Genomic DNA, 10,139 nt, shown 5'->3' with positions numbered 1-10,139 from the left:
CAGCAACCCATGAACTACATTCATTAGATGTTAAATTACAGCTCCCAGAAAATGACAAGTGAGTGCAACATTTCACCAAAATAAAGTTCATTCAATAAAAATTAAAGGAGACTTAGAGAAGACAGGTTTGGAGGAATCATAAATAAATATATATGTTAGACAGTCTCTGCTTATCCAAGTGTCAGGATCAGTGAGTTAATGCTAAGAAATAAACTGCTTTGGTTAATGAAACAGGCTATTAAGAAAACAGAACTGTTCTTATCGCTTGCCATATAAGAGAGTGAATTCTATTACTTTCAAATACAGCCATATTAACAGAAACATTACTTGTTCATATTAAGATATTTCCCAGAGTTGTACTTTTCTTTGTAAAAAATAAAGACATCCTATGGGTTGTGGAATGCTACCTTTTCATTTTTGAAATCCTTCCAATAGCAGCCTGACTGTGGTACATAAGGATAATGGGGGTTTATTTTGTGAGATGGTTTGCTTATGTGGGACTTCATTGGCATTTTGGAACAAGACATGATGCTCTGAACCCCAGAGATGTCTCTGCAACAGCCTAAAGTCTAACCCCATGTGTTTTTGTGAAGCATAGAATACAAAAGTAGAAATCCAGACTCTCAGACTCACAAGCAGGGATGCTTGCTGTAGTGATAAATTCATCCAGCTATCCCCATCTCACTGTATCACTTCACAGTCTAACTTTTCTGAAGTTTTCTCCCTTCCTCACCTCTTTATTACTTCTCTGAGTGCCCATGCTACTACTCCATCACTCCACCCCAATGCTATCATCAAAGTCATTAGTGATCTCCAAGTCACTAAACCAGGGGATATATTTTAATCATTCTCTTATCTGACCCATCAAAAGTATATTCCACCATGACCCACTCTACTTCTTAAAACATTTTGTCTCTTGTTTTCCATGACCACCAGTGCACTAACTTTTTTTCACTCTTGCCACTTTTCACTGGATTCCTTTTTAGATTCGTCTTCCTCTAACCTCAATCATTATGGCAAAGGTTAGCCCTATTTGCCTGAGTCCCTGAGCAAACTCACCACGCACCCAAGGCTTCAACTGCCACCTGTACGCACTTGGCCCATATGCCTTCCCTCTGAGCTGTGGTCTCCCTTAACCAGGTATCCAATTGGCATCTGATGTCTCAAAGGAATTCCATATTCATCATGTCCAGGTCCAGATTAAAACAAGACTTCTTAAAAAAAAAAAAAAAGCAAACCTGACATGTGATCTCCATTTCCCCAGCTTAAAATAAACACTTCAACAGTTTCTCGCTGTTTCTAAAGGAAATATTAACACGATTCATATGTAATTCAGCCAATGCCTATCTGTCCAGTCTTATCTCACACCACACTCCACGTTCTTTGCTTCAAGCACACAAACCACACCACTCTACTTTATGTTTCCCACTTGCCACACTTCCTCCTGTCACAGGAACTTCTCCCTGAGCCACTTTTCTCTCCCTTCCCCAATCACCTTCTAGCTAACTGGTCCTCCTCTTCGAGATCCTGGCTCACATGTCACCTCTCAGGTTCACTGACCCCAACCTCCCAGACAAGGCTAATGTTTTCTGTTTTGTGATCTCATGATACAAGATTCTTCCGAGGGCTAAATTTAATTTAAATGTGTAATTATTTGGTTAATGTGAATCTCCTCCCAGAGTCAGAGTTCCAAGATAGAGGGACAAATCCTGCCAAACTCTCCAGTGTATCCTCAGAATTAGCACAGTTGTTGATCAGCAAAATTTGTTAGATTTACTGAGTAATTATAAACCAGGAGGCCTGGGTCCTGGTCCTAGCTCTGCCTTTGTTAGGCTTAATGATGTTCTGCATGAAGGACTGCTGTCTGGATGGAAGAGGTGTCTGTCCTCATCATGGAAGGATTTTAATACACTGTACAAATCCTGCCCACTGGAAGGACCCAGCGCATTCACTGGTAAATCCATTAACTACACTTTCAGTCTCGAGCAGCTTGGATAGAGGGAATCTATAGCTCTTTCCTATTTCATCAAACTCCCAACTTCCTTCCACCAGTGTCTGCAAGTGCCCCAAGGTGCAGTTCTCCATAACTGAGCTTTATGACTGTTGTGATAGGGGCAGATACCTGCATTTTCCTGGGCATTCAGAATGCATAAAGTGCACCATTGATACTCTTTTGGGGATGCCCAGAGCTTGCCCCAGTTGCTCTATTATTTGGAAAACTTGAAGGAAAGGCTTTAATGGAGAAAAACATAAGAAAACAGTCAGGAAAATAGTTGACACCCAACCTTCAGAGAGAAAAATGAATCTCTGGTTAGTATCTAGCCAAATTCCAAGGGTGTTTGGCATTGGCAACTCTACTGTCTTCCTCTGCTGAATATACCCTTCTTACACCACACACGTTTAGAAGCAGTCAGCACACGCTTATTTTTACTTTTTTTAATTGTAGGGTGCTAAAAACTACACAACAATTTCATATGGATGGAAGCATTTTATCTTCATTAAACCCAATAATACAGTCTTATCTTTGTTCTCATTTTTTTCAGGTTAGGACACTGATGATTAAAGACACCAAATGACCCAGGGTGTATTACCTTCTGGTGAGCCTGGTTCTAGCTCAGCTGCCTTTATTCTAAGAGTTGTCCTCCTTTTCCCCATTACATTAGTGAAAACTTTCTTAATCTATTTTTCCTTTAATTCCTGGACATAAACTTGTGTCTCTTCTTCCCACATGCACTTCCTACATTCCTTGGGGGCTACCACACTCGACTATGATTCTATATCAAATCAGACTGCAGCACAAAGCAGGTGGTCTCTCTCTGAACTGGGGCAAGGCAGATAGAAGAAAATGACAAGGCAGCAGACACAATGCCCTTGACATCAGAGGAGACAAAACTGAATTTTAGTTTGCTGAAAATATCAAGAGGGACAGATGATTTATTTATCACTGGGTGGAATGTCTTTAGATCAGGACCAGCTATGTAATTTGCAGAGCTCTATAAAAAATTAAAATGTAGGGTTCCTTGTTAAAAATCAGGGGGAAAAGAGTTTTTTTTTCTTTCTTCCATGGACTTTTTCTTGACTTGCTGTGGTGTTTTTATATGCTGCTTAATGTTGCACACCATTGGACATGGGGATGTTTGTAGGTCGAGTACAGACCCTGCCTATGCTCAGGCCTCTGCAGAGGGAGGTGTGAACAGCCACCACAGAGAGGCTAGGGAACAAGCTGAGAACCCATCCAGGAGAGGCAGACAGTACAACATGTGAACAAGACTCCCACTACCCTGTGCATGGCCCATTGTCCCATCAGATTTCACTTACAAAACACAGAGTCATACATCAAATTATTAAGAATTTCATGACAGTAATTGAACAGCATTAAACCCTGACCGTGGAGGCTCTTCTCTGAGTGTGAAGACCTTTGCAGCTACACTGGTTCCATACCCTAGAAGCCAGCCCTGCCCTGGATTCACATATAAATGAAACCAGGACAGAGTCAGAGGGTCCTGAACCTCCAAGTCTTTACCTTCTGTATGCCCTGTAAGATCAGCACTTGGTGGCCTTAAATAGATATAGTATTGAATTGAACTGGAGAGATTGTCAATAAAGCACAAAAGGCAAGATGTGTTTTTAATGAAGCCAGAATTTTCTTAGAGACTCAAAGGGAAAGTTTTTTGGTACTTCTTTCATATTAATACAAATAAGAAGATGAAGTCTCAGATGCACAGTTTTAACTTCAAATTTAAACTCTTAAAGCAATGGTAGATGAGACTGAGGGCACATCCCTCAGCCCTGATCTTTACAGAGGGATAATGATCTCATCCAAAGCCTGCACAACATTTGATGGGCAGAATCCTCTGCCATCTTCAGGGAATGACAGCCAGAGGAAATTAAGCACTAAAAGCTTCAAATGCATTCTTGTTGGGTTAGGATTTCCTTGGAGCCAGGACCATCCTTGATTGTATTTGCCATGCTCCTTAATTTTGCTGTTATCCAGAGCTACTGCAGGTAGAGTAGCAGCTTTAAAAGGCTGACACCCACGGGTAATTGGAAGAACCCCTCCAGGTTACACCTTAACCTCCTTACACCAGAAGGGTCTGTGGATAAAATTGTGCTTACAGACTTACTGAACTTCTCCTGGGGAAAAGACCCTACTGAGCCACTAATATCCACTCAATTCTCAGTGCAGGCTTCACTTTATACGAGAGTTATCAGTCACATTCCTGCTAAGTCAGGCTGGTTTCATTTCCATAAACTCAATTCTATTTTTAACGTAAGGCAACTTAGTATTTGAGAGAATTCTGAGGTAAATCCTCTGGCGACACAGACTCCCCTATTCTGTAAATAGCCATGCTCTCAGGAAGATATTGAATAACTAGCATGAGTTTAGATTTGCATTTTGAATTGGAGATGCATATGGTTTCTCCTCAGAGCAGTTCTGTACATTGTTATGCACGTGGTTCTTCATTTTATATGGACAGCATTAGTTTTGTTTTGTGGCCAGCATGCTTCTTTCCTGAAATGCAGTCCTTTACACTGACATCTCTAATAACAATACTTAATATTGGGTGTAGTAAATGTCCAATTTCAGATTAAATCCAGAGTAGATGGAGGGATAAGTAAATCCAGTTACCACATGATGTGTTACACACAGAGAGCAAAGCAAAAACAATTGTGTTGTGAGAAATGTTCCTGTATTTGTTCCCAGGAAATAAACTAGGTACACTAGTGCAAAATTACAAACTAGTCAAAGTGAACTCCTAAATTCACTTTCCTTGTAATTTGGGGTTAGCCTTAAAATGTTTGTTGTTTATGGAATGTACTAGTTTGATAGGGCTGTCATAACAAAGTACCACTGACTGAGAGACTCAACAGAAATTATTTTTCTCACAGTTCTGGAGGCTAGAAGTCTGAGGTCAGCAGAGTTTTCCTTCTGAGGCTTCTTTCCTTGACTTGGAGATGGCCATCTTTTCTCCGTACCTGTCCCTGTCCAAATTTCCCCTTCTTATAATGGCACCAGTCCTACTGGATTAAGGCCCACTATGATGACTTCATTAAATTAATTATCTTTTTAAGAACCTTATCTCTAAATACAATCACATTCTGAGGTACTGGAGGTTAGGACTTCAATGTGTGAATTTGGAGGGGGATACAACTCAGCCCATAACATGGAAGAATAGTAAATATAAGAAAAGAAAGGCACTGTGGGGGGATGGGTTAGCCTGGTGATGGGTATTACAGAGGGCACATTCTGCATGGAGCACTGGGTGTTATGCACAAACAATGAATCATGGAACACTACATCAAAAACTAATGATGTAATGTATGGTGATTAACATAATAATAAAAAAAATTTTTTAAGTGGATTGTGAAATTTGAAGACAAAAAAAACAAATCTGGAGAAAATCAAAAAAAAAAAGAAAAGAAAGGCACTTTTAGGAAAACTGTTTCTTCTGATTTATTATACACATGTCTACAATCCAAATATACTTTTAGAGTAAATTTCAAAACAGAGGAAAAAATTATTTTTTCTATAATTTCTGCTTTAGAATGTTGTCATACAGAGAGGATTTATACTAAAACAGGCCTCATTTTCTGCAGCTCACTCTGAGGGAAATGAAAGGCCATTATGAAAAATATCTAGTACGCTTAACAGCAGGAGAGTTCCCATATTCAACTCATGTAATATGAATTTCCCTAGGTTTTCACTTTGAGGAAATATTCTGAAGCTATTAAGGATCCCATTAGTCAGTGTAGGCTGAGCAAAGCAGAAAATACTGCCTATTTCCAAAAACTAATATATGGGCTGATATATTCTCTGTCCCAAAGACACAATAAATTTCCTGTCAATGCTAACATAAGAAGAGAAGGTTAGGCGGTTGGCATTGGAGTTGGTTGCAGATGAGCCCCTGATAATGTGCCTTCTTCTCTCTGTGCATGTTGCATCTTCAGCTGCAAGGGACGGGTCAGACCTCAAAGAAAAAGCATATGTTTGAGGCACAGTTTACTGAGCTGGCCCCACTGAAATTGCCCCTGCTTCTTGGATTAATGAGAGCCTTCCTGACTCCCTAGCCTTCCACTGGGAGAAATCGCCACTTTACAAGCTCTCATAAAACCATCCCCTTTTGTAATATAAATAACAGTTATAAATATGCATTCAATGCCATGGGTAATTGGCTAATTCTATCTCTATCACTAGGCTATAAGCCCCAGGACTACAGGACCAGGTATGTTTCATTTACCTTTATGACTCTCACCAACCAGGCCTAGAAACATGAAAGCAAATTCTGGAAAAAAGCAGTGGCAACATAACTCTGAATGATTACTGCTCTTGCTAAGTGACAATAGTTTCAGATTCCAGCAAACAGCTTCCTAATAATCCCTAACTAGAGAAACCAGAAATTATATTCTTTATATGGGGTAAAACAAACCTAGGACAATGAAGGTATACTTTAAAAATATTTATATGCATAGGGGTGCCTGGGTGGCTCAGTCGTTAAGCATCTGCCTTTGGCTCAGGTCATGATCCCAGGGTCCTGGGATCGAGCCCCACATCAAGTCCCACATCGGGCTCCCTGCTCTGCAGGAAGCCTGCTTCTCCCTCTCCCATTCCCCCGCTTATGTTCCCTCTCTTGCTATGTCTCTCTCTGAGACATCTATTTGTTCAAATAAACAAATAAAATCTTTAAAAAATATATTTATATGCATAATAATACACAAAAACTGCATGTATTTATAAATGCATATTTAATTTAAAATCCTGACCATGTCTCACATCTTATTGTGTAGTGATTATTTTCTGAGTTCGTACTGCAAACTCCTATCATAGCTTTAATATTGAAGTTCTCAAAGTTCACTTACTCATGGGTAATCATTATCATAATGCAAAATAATAATAAGATCCATTAACCTAACACACTGTGAGCCCTTAGAAGATGCATAGTAAATATTTTTGGCATCGAATTTGGCAGTCCAACTGGTAATAAAATCCCCTCCCAACGTCTCTAACAAGGAAATATGGTTAGAACTAAAGACCACATTAGCTCCTATAAATTCCCACCCCTCATCTAGATCCCAGACCCACATACCCCACACCTTGGGCATCTTCACTTGCAGGCTCACCAAATCTGTTCCCTTGCCTGTTTTTATGAATAAAACTTTATTTTAGCATGACCACACTCATTAATTTACATGTTGTCCCATGAATGTTTTCATGCTACAATGGCAGGATTGAGTAATTGTCACAAAGGCCATTTGACCCACTGAGCCAAAAATTTTATCATCTGGCCCTTCACAGAAAAAGTCTGAACATTCTATTCACACTTACCCCGCCCCCGAGTTTCCATTTTCTAATCCATAAAAGGGGGATGATAATAATAATAGCATCTATCTCATTGTGATGCTGAGGATTGAACGCAGTACCACCCACAAACCACTTAGCGCCTGGCACACAATAAGCACTTACCGGTCCTGGCTCTTGGTGTTAATATTATTATTCCTCGTATTTCAAGATTCATACCACATACCTTCAAGAATATTCTCCAGCTTGCGTTACCCCATCCCACCCTATCCTCAGTCTTCCGCTGTGCTCCCAACGTAACCTGAAGATACCTTTATTTAAGTTTTTTCTTTGTTATACATATATAGTCTTCTGTCTCCCCTCAGAAGACTGTGAACATCTTAAGGGCAGGGGTTGTGCCTCCTTCATCTTAAATCAGCAGAGCCAGCATCTTGCCCACTGCTGGCATTCAGCGCACCTGAGCTTCTCATGGAAGGTCACACAATGTCAGTGTCCAAAGAATGTGTATATATAGACAGGGAGGTTGCCAGGGCTTTGACATTTTTGGCTTGATGGAAGGTACTCATTCAATTGACTTGCAAATTAGTAGTTGGAAGTTATATTCTGGCAGGGGAGTACTGATCAATGTGGAGAGCTCATAAAGCCGGCACCCACTCTGGACTCTGAATCCAAGTAAGTATGAAGGAGCCAAGCCCCAGATCAGCAGCTGACTTTGATTCTAGTCTCTTCATGGGATTTCATATTCATTTTTTCTCAAGGAATTCTGAACGGGCAGAAAAGTACCAACTGCTAATTTAAGGGGGAAAAAAAGTCTTGCCACCTAGAAAATGGCATTTTGGGCAAACTTGAGAAGTATTCACCAAAATCAAGATGAAAATGTGTGTACCTCCTTTTTGCTCATTTGCTTGTTTATTTTTGAATCTATCAACTTTTTTTTTAACTTTCCAAGAACAATAAACACAAATTGGTACTCACTTCCCATCTTTCCACCTAGAATTTCAGAACAGTCTCTCATTGTTTTGGCAAATTTTTTTTCTAGAAAAATCACGATCTCTGGGATTAGGAATATGCTATTTAACCTCAAAGAACTATTTGCAGCTTTAAAGCTCCGTTCCTCTTAGAGAGAAGGTTGTTTTCCTCTCTCTGCTTTGTCTTATCAGGATGTCCTGAACTTAATCATCATTCATGGGATTTTCTTCAGGGGATCAATTTAAAAAGATATGCAGAGCCTTTAAAAGTTGCAGCAGAAAAATTTCAGTCTACCAAGGATCATTTACAAAATGCTTTCCTTTTACATCCAGACAATTTCAGTGGTCCTCTCTCCTGATTATTCAGGATTACATGGCAATAACATACATTATTTGTCAACACAACAGCTTGAGCAAAACTCAGAATCAATTCTCAGTTGGTTCTCAAAACTAGCTTTTCCTCATTCTTTGCTTCCTCTGATCTTCCTTAAATCATGTCCCTGATGGTCTTCTTCCAACTTTTACTGGATTCCAGAGATATGGGTGATACACAATACTGAATTCAAGCAAGACATTTCTGTTTCTTTCACTTTCTGTACAGGGAGAATGGAACCACTGTTTACACAAAATGATTTTACCATTACCATGGTATTTTTTGATGGTTGTATATTTTAAAAAGCAAAACACACCAAGTTAGAAATTTCAAATAGTTCTTCTCTTTCATTTTTGCAAAGACAAATCAAATGTCTTATTAGATTAGGGTTCGAACACATTTTTTATTATAGATGATGAATCTTCCTAGAAAAAGGAAAAGCCATCATAAGGATTTCTCAATAAGCTTTCCTTACTTCACAGATTATGTTTTATGTTTATGTTAGATTTGATATCTTGACTTATGATGATTTGCTATATGATACTACATTATACTTAACTCAATAAAAGTAATTTTCAAAAAAGCAAGGATATAAGTAATTAAGGTAAATATAAATTATTTATATTTAAGTCCTAATTATTGGGGGAGGTAAGAACCTAGACACACATACACACACACACACACACACACACACACACACACACACACACACAATTTTCCTTAACTAGATTCATAGAATATTGAACATTTTCTGACACATAACTTTTGCCTTCCTCTTACACATAAATATATTAACATTTTATGGTCATTCTCTCTCTTCCCCACATCCCAACCTTATACCCTTCCCTACACTTGAGCTGACCAATTCCTTTTTAATTTTATATACAAATATTGTTTAAAAGCCATAGTAAGTTTAAGTTATATCACTCATATCTAAATCAATCCACTTATGTTCTGCTTCATAATGATGTGACTGGAATTCTGAAAACTATATTTCTAGTTCTTTCAGATGGCTTCCTGTTTGGTTCCACCAATATGCATGCTAGATTGAAACTGGAAGGCAGAAAGCTACGCTTCCCATCAGCTTCACTCCAGCTTCATTCCAGAAATGGCCCTTTACCATCAGGAGCTATTAGCCCTAGGGTCCAGTAATTTTAGTCCTCCAGGAAACAACATCACTGTGTTTCTTCATATACTAGCACTTACTGGGAGATTGCCCATTCCCAAAGGTCTGGACCCAAACTCTGTAGTGCCCAACTTCTGATCTCCTGAGGTATCAAGAGTAGCCATACAGTATTTCCTCCTCAGAGTTTGGACCTTAGCTCTGCAAAGCCCCTTCTCTACGTCCCTGTGCTATTAGCTGCAGCTGCATAGCACTCCATGCTCAAAGGTCTGAGTCTCATTTCCCCAGGACATCTTCTCTAAGTTTCCAGATTCTGGAAACCCCGACCCCTAACCTTCATGCCTCAGTCCTTAGGGGTATAACTCCATTTAACTTTAG

Source organism: Eumetopias jubatus, unplaced genomic scaffold, assembly GCF_037043125.1.
Source record: "Eumetopias jubatus isolate StellerSeaLion01/CBP00866 unplaced genomic scaffold, mEumJub1_p1.0 scaffold_17, whole genome shotgun sequence".
Classification (NCBI taxonomy): Eukaryota; Metazoa; Chordata; class Mammalia; order Carnivora; family Otariidae; genus Eumetopias; species Eumetopias jubatus.
This window is presented reverse-complemented; position numbering follows the sequence as displayed.